The sequence below is a fragment of the Benincasa hispida genome, chromosome 12, assembly GCF_027475165.1.
Source record: "Benincasa hispida cultivar pf3 chromosome 12, pf3_genome.v1.1, whole genome shotgun sequence".
Lineage (NCBI taxonomy): Eukaryota > Viridiplantae > Streptophyta > Magnoliopsida > Cucurbitales > Cucurbitaceae > Benincasa > Benincasa hispida.
This window is the reverse complement of record NC_143489.1, coordinates 87,183,145-87,199,706: the sequence shown is the minus strand read 5'-3', so window position 1 is coordinate 87,199,706 and position 16,562 is coordinate 87,183,145.

The following is a 16,562-nucleotide window of genomic DNA, read 5'->3' as shown; positions in this document are numbered from 1 at the left end:
CTATTTTTAATTCTCTATATTTCATCCATTTTAAACCTATCTCTATATTTTTAAGATAATACGAAAATATTTTTTTCACAATTTTTAAAGAATAACCTTCCAATCTTATCTAAATACTATATTTATCCTTTAGTTTATCTACTAATAACCTTCCATTTTTATTATAGTGGATACTTTATTATTGTAAATAAAATAATTAAGCAATCTTTAACTAATGCATTAAAGTTTTATCATAAATAATTAATCTTATCTAAATATTACACCGTTTTAGGATATACATCCAAAAAAAAAATCATAAATTGCACCTAAAGTATTACCTATTTATGAAAGTTTTATCAAATTATAGAGACGGAACCCTAACATTTTTTTCAAACAATGCATTGATCCAAATTTTCTATTTAACAAACAAAAAAATAGTATTTACTTGATTACATCCTTTGTATATAATTTGCTTTTCTTCTTGCATTGTTTGAAGAAGTATTGTCCATTCTTGAAAGTTATATACTAATGATTCTTAAAAAGAAATTTTAATAATTTTAAAGGGATTCATTTATAAAAGTTTGAGTTTGAGTTTATAAAAAATTAGTTTGAGCTGTAAATAATACAATCTCAAAATGATAATAAAAACAAATAGAATTATAAAATAGTTACAAATATAACCAATACTAGAGTAGTAATTTATTTATCATGGTAAGTTATTAAAAAAAAAAAAAAAGCAGCTTATTGTTATTCTTATTCTTATTGTTACGAAGAATAGATTAGCAAGTTATGATCAAGTCATTGTAAATTTTCATCATTATACTTCAACATACATGTTTACATCATTTTCCGTTAAAATGAATAAAATAATAATAATAATAATAATATTTTATAATTACTTTTACAAGAATACATTTACTAATATTTTGAAAAAGTGAAACTACGCATTCAAATTTCCCTTTTGAAAAAAAAAAAAAAAAAAAGAGAGTAAATTTTCCTAATTAAACTCAAAAGTTACTACGTAATATAAAAGATGAATTATTTCTTTAAGTCATATGACTTAGATTTATTTAGCTTGGGAGAGCCTTGTAATCTTACTTTTTTTTGGTTTTTTAAATCTCGTAATCTTGCTTCGAAAGTGTGTTTGGTCAACCAACTTCATAACTTGGTGCTAAATAATTCTTCAATAGTAAATACAACTGAAGTTTATACATTTTGAGAAATTTCATCTTCTACTCTTTCTCTATTTTGCACATTTATGGAAAAAACTCCATCTAACAACTTTAATACTTCTAATACAAATTTACTTTCTAACTTCAAACTTTACAACTTAACTCAATACTCCAAATATCTCTAAGTATTTATTATTATTATATTATTAAATATTAATTTGGAATGAAAATTTAATTGTGTTATTGCACTTTTGTTAGTTTATTCATTTGATGTTATTTTCTTTAAAAAAATATATATTCTTTTAGTACTAGAAAAAAATAAATACTACTTAAACTCAAAACATAGTATTACAACAATTTAACAAAATATATATATATATATATATTCGAGTTCGATTGACCAGCTGATCTAGGTAGCGTTGGGTCAATTGTTCTCGATAATGTCGTTCCCACAAACAACATCAAATGTTGGCGCTTTGGCTTGACCTTCAACCTACTTCTCTCGATTTGGTCTTGCTTTTCGAGCTAATCTGTGTAAGAGATCCTTGTATTGATGCATTGCAATACTTATCACGCTCTGATGCCTAAGTTAGTATAGTTCAGCTAAGTATACAAAAAGTAATTCAGGGCTCTCCTTTGGAGATTACTTACTCTCTGCCTTAGAAGTCGTTGAGGGGGCTGCTTGTAGGCCCTTTCTTTAGAATTTGCCTTTGTTACGTACAATGTCGACAATGTTAGGGTTGTTTATGGTGCTCAAGATTGTAGGGTGTCAAACCGAATGCAACTCAGTTATTTCTCGATTGGTATATATTTACAAAGCTCGATTGATTGGCCAAAACTATGAGGCACTAACTTTTTCCTTTTGGGGCGTGAGTTCTCCTATGCCTCCTCCTAGTACTCAAAGCTTTGGATCTTGGCTTGACAATCCTCAACATTCACAATAATATTTTGAAAAATATTTTCTAAAATGGCAGAAAAGATTATCAAACAAAGATTCAAGAATAGCAGTAAAAAAAGGGGTGGGGATGGGGGGAAGAGATGAGGGAGTGAGCAATCTGATGAAAGCTAAGGGTTGAAAAAATTGACAAAGTTTTAAAAGCTAAAGAAGTTATTAAGCCAAATAATCTTGGGTGAACCCTAGACCCTTTCTTAGACTTTGGACCACAAAAGAAAAGCTCACCACAATTACCTTCAAGGGGAAGGGGGTGAGTTATGGTGGCCTTTTATGAGTCATACAAAATGTTATTTTCTTTGGGTTGCTTCTCAACTTTAGTCTATGCATAGAGAGTGTGAGAGGGAGAGGGTTTTTGCTACCTTATGCATTCATTGATGTCTTTCCCCAATTGCCCATTCTCTTTCTCCTATTAAATTTTTGCACCCTTCTTCATTTCCTTTTTCATATCCCTTTTCAATTTTTATTTGGTGTTTTGCAACGCAAGCATCCTTTATATAATCCCAAGAATATTTTGGTCATTTCCCCTGTGGTTGTCTTTAATATTAGAGGTCGTACGTTTTGACTCATGAATTTATAATTTCGTATAATTTTGTGTTTGGATTATACAAATTAAAGGAATGAGTTGTAAAAATTTGAAGTTGTGTAATTAGACGATTAGTTCGTACATAGTATATAGCATAAAATTTGAATTTTTCAAAAGCATGAGTTTAGCAAATTCTCGTTTTTTTAATAAACAAAACCCATGTGCTAAATATGTATGCTCAACTTTTTAACTTTGGATTCTCTATATATTACAAATTTATAAATATTACGAACAATGCATAAATATTAAAGTTTAGATAATCTCCCAAAATTCTAACTACACACATTATTTTCGAAAGGGATAACCCTAAAAATAAATAAGACTCACAATATATATGACTTAACCTTGAAAAAATGGAAGGAAAGCATTATCCATAAGAATAGAAAAGCAAGACATCTATGCTACACACTTCAACATATAAAGGAAAAAATCTCTAAGCAGAATTTGCACAACATGAAATATATCGCTTGATATATCATATATATATTTATATATGTTGTCGTTTGTATATAGAGGAGGTTGTCATTTCTTTTGCTATAAGTTTTTTTTTCTAACCTTCTTGCTATAAGTTAAAATGTGATTCTTTTAGTTTTCTTTTCTATTATTATTATTTTGAGTTCCTTTAGGCTATATAAGTATTCATTCTTCATAATAAAATGGTGACATATACATACATACATATATATATATATATATATATATCATCTAATCATTTCCGTTTTTTCTCTCTCTCTTTTGATTTTAACCATCTCCATTTAAAATAAAGGTGGAACAGAATCTCTAATTTCTTCATCCATTGATGACTTATATTTTCATTAGTTGAATTATGCATGTTCTAACATATCTTTTGTTTTTTATATTTAATCGGTATAATTATTTATTCTGTTCTAGTTAACTTCAAAATTATTTTCCAGATACACCATCAATAATTAAGCATTCGAGTGAATTTTATCTTCCTTCCATTAATTTTTTTGTATAGTTCATGGTATTATTCTTCTTCTCAAGTCTTTTGACTTTCTTCTAAATTTTGAAATGTTGTTACTTTTTAAAGCTCAAAAATTAAAACAAACATTTTAAAGTTAAAGGGAAAAAAGGAATAAATTTAAACGTTCAATAAACATATTAACCATTAAATTAATGTTGGAATAGAAAATAGAAAAACATTAAAATTTGAATGACATCTTAATTTTTTTTTCGGCTTACTACCAAAGGATTAATGAAATAGTAGCATATACACCCTTTTTCTATAATTAGATAAACAAACCTTCATTTTTTTTATCCCTTTAAAATAGTGCTTCTTTGAATTTATTACTACTGGATCTTTTTAGACGTATTTTAAATAATAATACATATAATTAAAATATGAGTTACGTATATGGATTAATATTTTATCACATTGGGTTATTTTATTAAATTGGACCCTATTATGTGATCTAATTAATCAAAGCTCTAGATTCTTAATTGAGTATGGACTTAATGGTTAGAAACTCATTCCTAGTTAATTAGGGTTTAATGGGAACCCTAATTGAACTAATATATAAAAAGATCTTAAGGTTATGGTCCCTAATATACCAAAACAATAAGTAGTCAGTCTTTCTTGAATCTCATCTAGAGAGATCCCACTAAGGGCATTTGAAGTTTGATTGAGGAAGACAATAGTCATCTTAAAGTTATTATTATTTTGAAGCTATCATCAATCTCTCAAAGGAATCTGATAGGTTAATTATTCTTGACAATTTGGCATAAATGATCTTAGGGTTAGTCTATTCAATACAGATTTAAAGTAGTTATGCTAATAAGTGGTATCAGAGCAGAATTTCATGTTAATTTTATCATTTAGTATTGTTTTTTATTCAATTTTCGATAAAAAAAAAAAAAAAAAAAAAGTTTGAGGTTTGTATAATAGATGTTTTTGGTTTTTTAACATCTTAGATATACAGTTTAATCTTGATTTGATCATTGTCCAAACCCGTTGCTTTGGGCAATTTATTTGTAAATCAAGTCATGTAAGCCAGTGTCATTTGTGGAAATTTTTTACTGTGAGAAAGGCTCAAAACAGAGGTGAAAAATGGAATTTGGAGTGTGGACCCGAGAGGTTTCTATGCAAGACACTTCTATTGTCATATTTTGTCCATCATTAAAAGCTTCTGATTGTCTGTATGTCATTGTTTATGTGTCATGGATTCCCTGGAACTCAATCCATTTTTCTGGACTCAATTGTTGTGGAAGTTGGTTGAAAATTAGGATAGGGATAAAGGGGTTTTATTCGAAAAATTCAATAAATTTAAGTTCAAATTTAATTTTGATTGATAATTTGGTGATTTAAATTTAAATTTAATTGATAATTTCCTAAAATTAAATTTAAATTTATTGATAATTTGTGTGATATTCACATGTTTATGTTGTATTATTGTATTCTACGTATGCAATTATCAGGTAAATTTTAGTAAGGACTATTTGGTGTTATTCTTCTATTATTTTTTTACAATAATATTATTATATTATCTGTCTTATTTTTTAGATTGAACTGGTCAAAATAATATATTACCAAAGTAGTATCTGTTATCTAGATTAGTTTAATTCTAAAATATAAGATGTGCATATTCATTGATTTATGCTGATGATTAATGGCCTAAAGAAAGATAATTATTTGGCCAAATTATGGATACGTATGTGGTAATGAATATGTGACAATTATAAAGATTGCTCAGTGAAAAAATAGTTGGTCCAAAGAAACGTTATTTTTTTATAGAGTTTATTGTCAGTATTTTGATTACTACGTTGAGATTACCATTTACAATTGGTGTTTTTGCCCAAAGGATAGATATCAATGTTGTGCTAGGTATCTTATAAAAGAGGACCACCATACATGTGAAATTATTTTGTCATATTTTAGTTATGAGTATATGTTTTATTGTTTATTGTTTCAGTCGATCTTACTAAAATATTTGGAAATCTAAGTTCAATCCCTAACTTGAATGGATCAAACTTCAAGATTTGGAAGGAAAGTTCAGAGATACTTCTTGGGTGTATGGATCTGGACCTTGCATTAAGAACTGTTAAACCTACTTCTACTGAGGAATAGTCGAGTACGGTTAATATTGAGAAGTGAAAATGGTCAAATCGCATGTGTCTGATTATCATTAGGCACTCCATTCTGGAGTCTTTTCGAAATTCTATCACAGAAAGTGAAAATGCCAATAAGTTCCTTGCTCAAATTGAGAAATATTTTGCTAAAAAATGAAAAGAAGAAGCAAGTAGTCTTTCGGCTTCTTTAACTTCCATGAGGTATAGGGCAATGGAAACATACGGGAATACATTATGGAAATGTCCAATCTCATAGGTAAATTAAAGGTACTTGATATCCAGATAAATGAAAATTTACTCATACATTCTGTACTTATCTCTTTTCCTGCACAATTCACTCAATTTAAGATAAATTATAATACTTAGAAGAATAAATAGAATACCAATGAGTTTATCTCACAATATGTAAGAAGAAGATAAAATCAAGAGAGACCGGACGAAAAGTGCTCACTTGGCAACTGACTCTCGTGATAAGATGAAAAATAAAATCTAAAGTTAAGGCAGAAAGGACTTCTCAGCAGAATAGAAACAAGAAGCAGGCTATTGAAAATCCTTATTTTTTCTATAAAAAGGAAGGCCACTTCAAGATATATTATCTCAAATACGCCAAGTGGCATGTAAAGAAGGATAAACTTCTAACTTTAGTTTGTTCCAAAGTTAATTTAGCTCCTATACCTACAGATACTTGGTGGATAGATTTTAGTGCTACTACTCACATAAGTATATCTATGCAGGGTTGCTTGTGGAGCCTATTGCCAAGTGATGCTGAAAGGTTCATCTATGGGCGATGACAAAGTAATTCCAGTTGAAGCTATTGAGAATCTTAAATTACTTTAAAAAACTGGTTGTTATTTGGATTTCAATGAGACTTTTTTTATACCGTCATTTAGATGGAATTTAGTTTTTTCTAGTTTGAACAAATTTGGTTTTTTCTTGTTCTTTTGGAAATGACAAAGTTAGTCTCTTTTAAATTCCAAGCTTATTAGTACTGGTTCTTTTATTGGTAATCTATATATGTTTGATTTCTTTGCTTCATCTAACAAGATATTGTTATTGGTTTTTGTTAGTCTGCTATTTTATGGAATGAATGTTTATAGAATTCAGAGACTTGTATCAGATGGAATTTTTTATTCATTTTATTTAAGTATCTTTGAAGTTTGTGTGGAATGTATTAAAGGAAAACAACATAAGAAAATTAGGTACCAACAGAAGCTCAGTCTCTTAGAACTAATACATATAGACATTTGTGGCCCATTCCCTACAGCTTTTTGGAATGGATAACAATATTTCATTACGTTCATAGACGACTATTCAAGATATGGGCAGCTATATTTAATTTATGAGAAATCTTAATCTTTAGACATTTTCAAATCTTTCAAAGTTGAAGTTGAACATCAACTTGGAAAGAAAATTAAGGTTGTCAAGTCTAATCGTGGTGGTGAATACTATGGTAGATATGATGGATTAGGTGAACAACATCTAGGGCCTTTTGCCAAATACCTAGAGGAATGTGGAATCGTCCCTCAATACATTATGCCGGGCAAGCCTAGTATGAATGGTGTAGCGAAAATGCGAAATAGAACACTTAAGGATATGCTAAGAAGCATAGTTAGTCATTCTTTTTTACCATAATCTCTCTAGGTGAGGCACTAAAGACTACAACATATATCCTCAATAGGGTACCTAGTAAAGCGATAGCTAAAATCCCTTATGATTTATGAATAGGAAAGAAGTCCAGTATTAGGCATCTTCACATCTGGGGTTGTCCAGTTGAAAGTAGGCCTTACAGGCCTAACGGAAGAAAATTGGACTCAATAATTATTAGCTGCAATTTTGTTGAGTATTTTGAGTGCTCTCGAGGTTTCAAGTTTTACGATCCCACTTCTAGATCATTGTTTGAGACAGGAAATGCCAGATTTCTTGAGGATGTTAAGTTTGGAGAGGAAGATAACATAAGAAAAGTTGTCTTTGAAGAGGAATTAGATTCTTTTCCTAATGTGGTTATAGATGATGTTTAGGCTCCAATTCCTAACTTCTCTATTAAACCAATTATAGAACAAGAAAACATTGAAGTCCCCATTGTTGAACCTGAAATTCAAACTAAAAATCTATATGACATACTTTGTGCACAAAAAAATTTAATTTAATTAAAACATATATTCATAATGCATAATTAATTGAACACACTAAAGTGGATCGGTCTTGGCATCCTAGGCTATCAAACAACTAAATTATTACAATAATAATTGAAAACCATCTTGAACCACTCCTGAACACTTCGAACTAGCCTGAACCAAGTGAAAATAGCTAGAACTGAACCTCCGAGGCTTCAAATAGGGCAGAACTGTTTGGAATTGAGTTGAATCGGACTGAACCTGTCCTATTGGAGTGTTCTTCCTCGTGCGTGCATTTCTGAAAAAAAGATTATCAGCGTCGCAACACTCTTGGGTTCCAGCTCCCTATTTCAGATTTGCTCCAAATTTCTTCAAATTACAACTTAATTTCAACTCTAATGACTCTAACAAATGACATATCCTTCCTCACACATTAAAGTCCATATACAAGTGGGCAATCACAATAATTACAACAAATTGAAGCTCAATTTGATGCCAAAATCGTAATATATCCAACTTTAGCAACCAATAACATTCATCTCATGAAGTTTCACCTATCAAGCTTAAATTAATGCAAATTGAGTGCTTAAAACATGCTTTGATACCAATTGTAGGAGTAAAGAACATGCAAACAGAAGAAATTTGGTTCTAAAGCACTCTAATTACATCAATTTTATGAATTAAGCATGCTTGTTCAAAACTATAAAAACAGTTGAAGAATGAACCTTGATGCAACTCAATATTGAAGCAATCCTTTGACTGTTTTTTATCACAAACACTTCATAGACCACTACTAGAATCTTCTCCACTATTTTTCAATCTTAAAACGGATTGTGGGATCCAAAAACGTGATGAATTTTAAGGAAAATAGTGTTTAAGAGAGGTTAGAGCTATGGTTTTGATAGGAAAGAATCAACTTTAAAAACCAACCTTCATCACTTAATTCCCAGCAATTATTTCTTCTATTTAAAGAAGAAATTATGCAAAATTAAATCCATCTCAAAACGACACCAAATTAATCAACCGTAAGTGGGATTTGAGGTGTTTAAAGTGAAGAGATGAAATCCCTAAGGCACAGTGGAAGCCAAAACACTTAACCATTTCTTTTTCTTTTTTTTTTTTCAATTTGGCATTTAAATTCAAAACAAGTTTTGCATTGGAATAAAAGGTAATAAAGATTAAGCGTGCTATTCTAAAAAAGACTAATTACAAAGGGGAATAAACCCTATCTTGCAAACCTTTTGACAATTATGTAGAATTTCTCTGTTGAATTAGGATTGGGCACCCCCACTTGTAACCTCCTTATTCTTGCAGGGAATTGAGACTATGGAGAATTGTGGGATTCTCTCTTTTTGGGATTTGGGAATATCAGAGAACGATTTTTTCTTTCTTTTCTTAGGAAGAAGAAAAACACACAGCTTGAGGGCCTCATCCTCCTACAAAAGCAAAACCTTTTTGTTGGAGAGAGGGATGGTGAAATTAGAAGAGAAAAACGTGGGATTGATCCCACGTTTTCTCGAACTTCCCTAAAATGGGGAGTTAATTTTTTAATTTAAATTAAACTAAATATTTAAATGATTTCCTCTCACATAACCTATAGTTTTAATGTACATCTAATGTACATCAAATTTAACCTATAATTTTGATTTAATCAATTTAATGAAATTTAAAATTAAATTAAATCAAATAACTAATTAATTCTTCAATTAATTAATCATCCAATTAAATATCATATATTTAATTTAATTTCCAATTTGAATCATATTCAAAACATTTATCTCATTTAATCTATAGTTTTAATGCACATCTAATGTACATTATTTTTAACCTGTAGTTTTCAATATGAATCTTATTCATATTAAATTTATATTTGAATTCATTTTAAATATTTCGTTCTTTCATTTATTAATTTTGAATCATATCCAAAAGTAATAATAAATTCTAACTTTATATTAAAATGTATCAACATACATTAAAAAAATTCCCAATTATGACTTTGAACATTTCAAATTCAATTTAATGACAAATTACCCCAATACCCTTTACAAGATAGAAAAGGGACCTCACGAACCTGCAGATCAGAAGCTCCAACGATGTGAGATTAATTAGCTAAACTCATTAACCAAATTAATTAATATTCGTTAACTGTGGGTACACTCCACTAAAAATCCACAGCTGCACTCTTCTCACTACAGATATGTTTCTATGTCCATGAATATAGACCAATAACAACAAGTTACTCCTTAATGAATGTTCATAACACCAGCTGGTCAAATTACTGTTTTATCCCAGGTTACCTCTACATCCTTAAGTACCAAAGCTTCTCTAATGAACAACCTGTTTATGGTCCAACCATTAAATAAAAACTCTCTTGGACCAGTGAGAGGGTGGGGTCCTTTGATCAAGTCCCAAAGACACCACTTAAGGGAACACTCATCTACTTACCCTGAAGTCGGGAAGGAGTGAAATCCATCTTATATGATTATGTTCCCAACTACCCACACAGTCTTATCCCTAAAATGGTAGGCATATTGAGTCAGCAAACTGGACGTTCTCACCCATACAAATCAAAGAAAAATCCCTCTTGAATGTTCATAATATACTCAGGAGTAAGACTAAGTTCCTTAGGTCATCTTGTTGAAATAGAAACCAAACTAGTCAATGAAGTTACATCTAGTGGTTAATATTTCGTGGTCCAGTCTTGTGCAAACTCATTGCACAAGATCACTGTGTTTATATCAAATACAAAGTGGGTTGTATTGATGCGTTATTTTATGCGATGAAATAATGGTAAGGATTGCGTTGGTGGAAAATGTGTTGAGCATGCAAGTTTTCTCAGTAAGATCCAAGTATAAATCCTACTGAGTTGCCTGGTAAGCCCAGGGTCGAACTCAGGGACTAAGAAAAACAATATGCGGTGGTAATTTTTAGATCACTCTGCGGTAACAAATAAATCAAGGAGTTGGTTGGTTTGTTATTTACAGTATAAAAAGTATACGGCGGATTTGAGAAAAGAGTAATTATGCGACAGATACACTAACTATGAGGAGGAACGGGTTGAGAAGGTCTTTAGCTAGCGTTTCCTGAGAATTCGTTCAAGCTATGCGATCATGCTACACTCATGCGACCGCACTCATTTTCGAATGCAAATGCGATGACTCCTAATTTTACGACGCATGCGATAAATGCGATAATGTCTATAGAGCTTATTCCTAAGTCTCTACTTTTTGCCTATGCGATGATACAAGATGCACACAAGGACAAGGTGACTACATACAATCATAACCTATCTCTAGGGTGCATGCGATGCGTTAATAGCAAACAGAACTTATTCCTAAGCTTCTATCTCTTGATTATGCGTTTCTAATCTGATCTCTCGAGCCTAGACTCTAATCTGACTTTTCCAAGCCTAGATTTTATCATTAGACTACCCTCTCGAGTATCTTTTATGGACAAATGACGCATACATAATACAAGATAATCGCATAGAATGAAGATCTCAGGTTATGCTAGCTAAGTGCTTTTCAACCTATTGGACAGACTTAGCTTCTCATGCGTAATATACAGAGAGTGAACAGATATAAAGATGAAATTTTCATTTCTATAAATGAGTTCAGAGTACAAAATGACAATGGAAATAACGGTAGAGAGCCTGGTAGCAATTTCTTGCTTCCCAGGGCTTTTACATTGTGTTATCTCTATTCAACCCAAAAGATATTCTTGCTTCTGCAAGTGTCGGCCCTCTCTCTGGTTTCAACACTTCCCGGCACTCTTCCAAGTTCACCGGAACGATCTCTTAGTATAATCTCCTTTCACTCGCTTCCGCCTTCTAAGTAAAAGAAAACTATGAACAAGGCTACTTCTATCTATAGGGAAAATTCTCTAAACTGAACGAACTTCTTCACTGAAGGTGGCCTTTGGTATTTATAGAGCTTCGGGATGAAAGGCTTCTTCTCTCTTATTATTGTACTTATGGGATGGCATTAATTCTCTATCAGATGTGCCAAATATTTGTCATCAAAAAGTTGAGTGTACTTGCTACAGTAGGTTGTTAATGGCTTGTCAACTTAATTCATAATCGACCGTCATGAGCTTTCTGTCCCATCGTGATTTATTAAGCTTTTCACCCAAATGCGCCCACCATGATGCGTCGGCTCTATGCGGCCACCTTCTCGAGCAGATTTTCGAACACAAACGATCGTATAGCCTTGCGGTCGTAATCTCTTATGCGTTCGAACGTTAATTTCTTCGGATCACATTTTCGCCTTGCGTCAACGTATTTTCCTGCACAAAAATACATAAGTTAATTGTTTTAATGCGATGGACGCATGCGGTCGTAATGTTGTAAATTAATGCTCTCGGACGCAATATTGTATATTTTTATCATCGCAATCCTGCATTGTTTTATGACTTTGCGCTGTAATAACGTGCATTTCTGCCCATTATCATGTATCCATAGTGTTACCAAGATAAGGTATCCAACTTTATCCCTATACTATAGATGTTTTAGGCTGTATCTTGAATATTGATCCTTATATGTCTCTACATATAGTTCAAGACTCATAAGACAACCTAGGATGTTAGTTTATTGAATTTTAAGGTTAATAAGACAAAATTAAATAAAACATCAATAACACTTATTGATAAAAAGATTAATAACTATTTATTAATGACAGACATTTAATTACATTCACTATCTACAAGTTTTAGGGCATAAAACCCAACAAACTCCACTTGAACTAAAACTCTAGTTAGTGAGTTGTACATTACATGGAACAATGAGGATGTTACAAATACAAAGTAAAATACAATAAACTAGGGAATCTCATACCTATTACACATCTCCCACTTGCCCTAGATTACACAATGTACATATCCCATAGACCTAGATTCTTTAGATGACTCTCGAACACTTTAGTCGAGGAAGTCTTTATTAACCAACATTCGTTAACTACCGAGACACTCTACTATAGCTCACTCAACATAACCATGATTAGTAAGTCGATCTTTCATATGTTGTTCGTAATTACAGTTCGGTAAAAATTACTGTTTTATCTTTGTAATTACAACTTGTTCCTTAAGCCCACTGATCCTTTAATGAACAATTGGTTCGTGGTCCAACCACCAAACTGAGTCCCTCTCGGACCAATGAGAGAGTGGGCCCCTTGTTGAAGATCCAAAGTCAACAGTTAAGAGAACAACCTATCTACTATCCCTAAAATCGGGTAGGAGTGAGTTCCATCTTTCAAGACTATGTCCCAAGCTATCTACCCGTTCTTATCCCTAAAACGGTATGCTTATTGAGTCCCAAACTCAGGCCATTCTCATCCATGAAAATTAAAGGATAATCCCGTATAAACAGAAGTTCGTAGTTAGCTTAGAATTAAGATCGAGTTACCTGGGGAATCGTATTAAAATAGTCAATCTTAACAGTAAACAACATTATAAAATAAAAGTGACTATTTTTCGGTCTGGTCTTATGAAAACTCATTGCATAGGACGCCCCCACTCGCATATCTTCATATAAACGATTCAAGATCAGATCGTTTGTATCAAATACAAAGTGGGTCATATCGATAATGTTCTTAGGATAAGGTGCCCAACCTTATCCATATACTATTGATTGTTTTGGCTATTTACTCAAACTTAATCTACTTTTAAGTCTCCACATATAGTCCAAGTATTCATGCTATAGCCTTGTGTTTTTAGTTTATTAAATATAGGGTTCTTAAATACAATTCACATATTCAATAACATGTTTACTGAATACACCTCAATAACAACTTTATTGTAAAATAGAATTCGTTTATTGTTTACAAACCACGAGTTTTAAGATATAAAACCCAAAAAACTCCCACATGGACTAAAACTCCAGTGGGGTCATATACATATCATGTTGAATCTGAGAGAAAAACATAAATATAATAAACTAGGGCATCATATACCCATGGTTTTTCCCACTTGCCCTAGATTTACATAACTCGTTGTCCTAGACTCACTAGATGTCCTTCAAACACTTTAGCCATGAGGGTCTATGTAAACGGTCAACAGTGTTGTGCTCCGAGGCTATCTGTCTGACGAATCAAATCTTCTCATTACACAATCTCCTAGATGAGATGATATTTGCGCTCAATGTGCTTCTCGCGCTTATGGCTTCTGGGTTATTTAGAACCTGCAACTGCGCCACTATTATCATAATAGAGGGTGATGGGCAGATGCATATTTGGAACCACTTACAAATCTGTTAAGAATCTCTTAAGCCATACAACCTCCTTTTCTGTTTCACATGCAGCTACGTACACCATCTCCATGGTGGAGTCCGCAATACAACCTTGCTTTATACTGCTCCAAACAACTGCTCCTTTGTTTCGAGTGAATGCTGATCCCGATGTAGATTTTCTTGAATCTTTATTGGTCTGAAAATCAGAGTCAGTGTACCCTGTAAGGATCAGATCCTTAGCATCATACACAAGCATATAGTCCCTCATTCTCCTAAGATACTTGAGGATATTTTTAACGATAGTCCAAGGATCATATCCTGGATTAGACTAATACCTGCTGACTATTCCCACTACATAGATATGTCAGGTCGTGTACATAACATGGCATACATCAGACTACCAACTACTGATGCATAAGGAATCATCTCATATCCTCAACTTCTTGAGGTGTCTTAGGACACTGTTCCTTTGATAGATGAACTCTGTGCCTGAAAGGCAACAAACCCCTCTTGGAATTTTGCATCTTATATCTAGGCAACATCTTGTCTATATACAATGCTTGAGATAGCGCTAACGTTCTGTTTTTACAAATCTGAATGATTTGGATTCCAAGAACATACTGAGCCCCTCCCAAATCTTTCATTTGGGATTAGGTTGCTAGCCATTGCTTAATGTCAGTCAGAAATCCTACATCATTCCTAATAAGTAGGATATCATCTACATACAATACTAGGAAGACTACAATGGTTTTGACAATTTTCTTGTGACACAAGGTTCGTCAATATTCTATTCAAATCCATAAGATTTGATCGTAGTGTCAAATATTATGTTCCAAGAGCTAAATGCTTTTTTTAACCCATAAATGGATCATTTAACCTTGCAAACCTTTTGCTTTTGATCTTGTTCAATGAACCCTTCTGGTTGAGCCATATAGATACTCTCATCAAGATTGCCATTTAGAAAGGCTGTCTTGACATCCATTTGTCAAATTTCATAATCATAAAATGTCGCAATGGACAAGATTATTCTAATCGAATTTAGCATGGCAACAGGGGAGAAGATGTCTTCATAGTCCACCCCCTCTCTCTGGGTATAACCCTTTTCCACCAGTCAAGCTTTAAAGATCTGCACCTTACCAACTTGGTCTTGTTTCCTTTTGTAGATCCATTTAGAACCAATAGATTTTACCCCATCCTGCTAATCTTTCTTTTTCTTCTTCTTCCTATAGAGTAACAATAGGAAGAAGAAGAAAAAGAAGAAGATGATAATGAAATTCATGGAGAAAAATTAGCTAGAATAAAAAATTTTAATTTCACTATGGTTTGTTATTTTATTTAAATATATTTCTACAAGAAATGTATTGGGTTGATTGTTGTTCATTGCCCAAAAAAGAAAGAAAGAAAAAAAGAAAAAATTTAAAAATTAAAAGAAAAAATTGTAATCCATATTTTATTCAACAAAGATGGGTAGAATTATTGAATAAAAAAATTTCAAAACAAAAATAGTAACCATAAAAGCATATTATTGAATAAAAAAGTTTCAAAAAAAAAAAACTGTATCAGTACCCAGATATATGAACTCTACACCCCAAATACAAACCCCCTCCTCCTTGCTCCCTTTTAGAGTATGTCATATGAATTCAGACTAAATAACTTTGCACTCCAAATACAAACATATGAACTCCAGACATCCTATCTCAATTTTGCGCCCCAAAAAGCCCCTTAAGATGTAATCATTCTCGAATTGTACACTAGGTAAAACTCAACTAATAAGCCCCACTTTATCGGATACATCGAAATTAAGAAGAAAAAATAATAAATAAATAAAATCTTCCAACAAGATCTGCAACATAAACTCACGGAAAGAAGCAAACAAAATCCTATGGCCGATGAACGTTTCATATCAGTGGTTTTGGTGGGATCATAATTCTTAGTCGCCCAGGATCCTATATGATAATTAATCACTCCTTCTCTTTTTTTCTTTTTAATCAACTTTATCGAAATTAAGGGTTAAATCTCACGCCCAATGGAGAATAAAAGAAAACCAACTATTTAACATGAAATTTATGCTCTAATACCACTTGTTAACAAAATTACTTTAAATCTATATTGAACAGATCAACTCTAGGATCATTTTGCCAAATTGTCAAAGATTAAATAACATACCGAATTCATTAAGAGGCTGATGATAACTTTAAAACGTCTATAGTCTTCCTCAACCAAAACTCCAAATGCACTTAGTAGGATCTCTCTAGATAGGATTCAAGAAAGACTAAACGTGTATTGTTTTAGTATATTGGGAATCATAGCCCTAAGATATCTTTATATACTAGTTCAATTAGGTTCTCATTAAACCCTAATCAACTAGGAATGGGCTTCTACCCATTAAGAATCTAGGGACTTATTTAATTAGATCACATAATAGAGTGCAATCTAATAAAGTAACCTAATG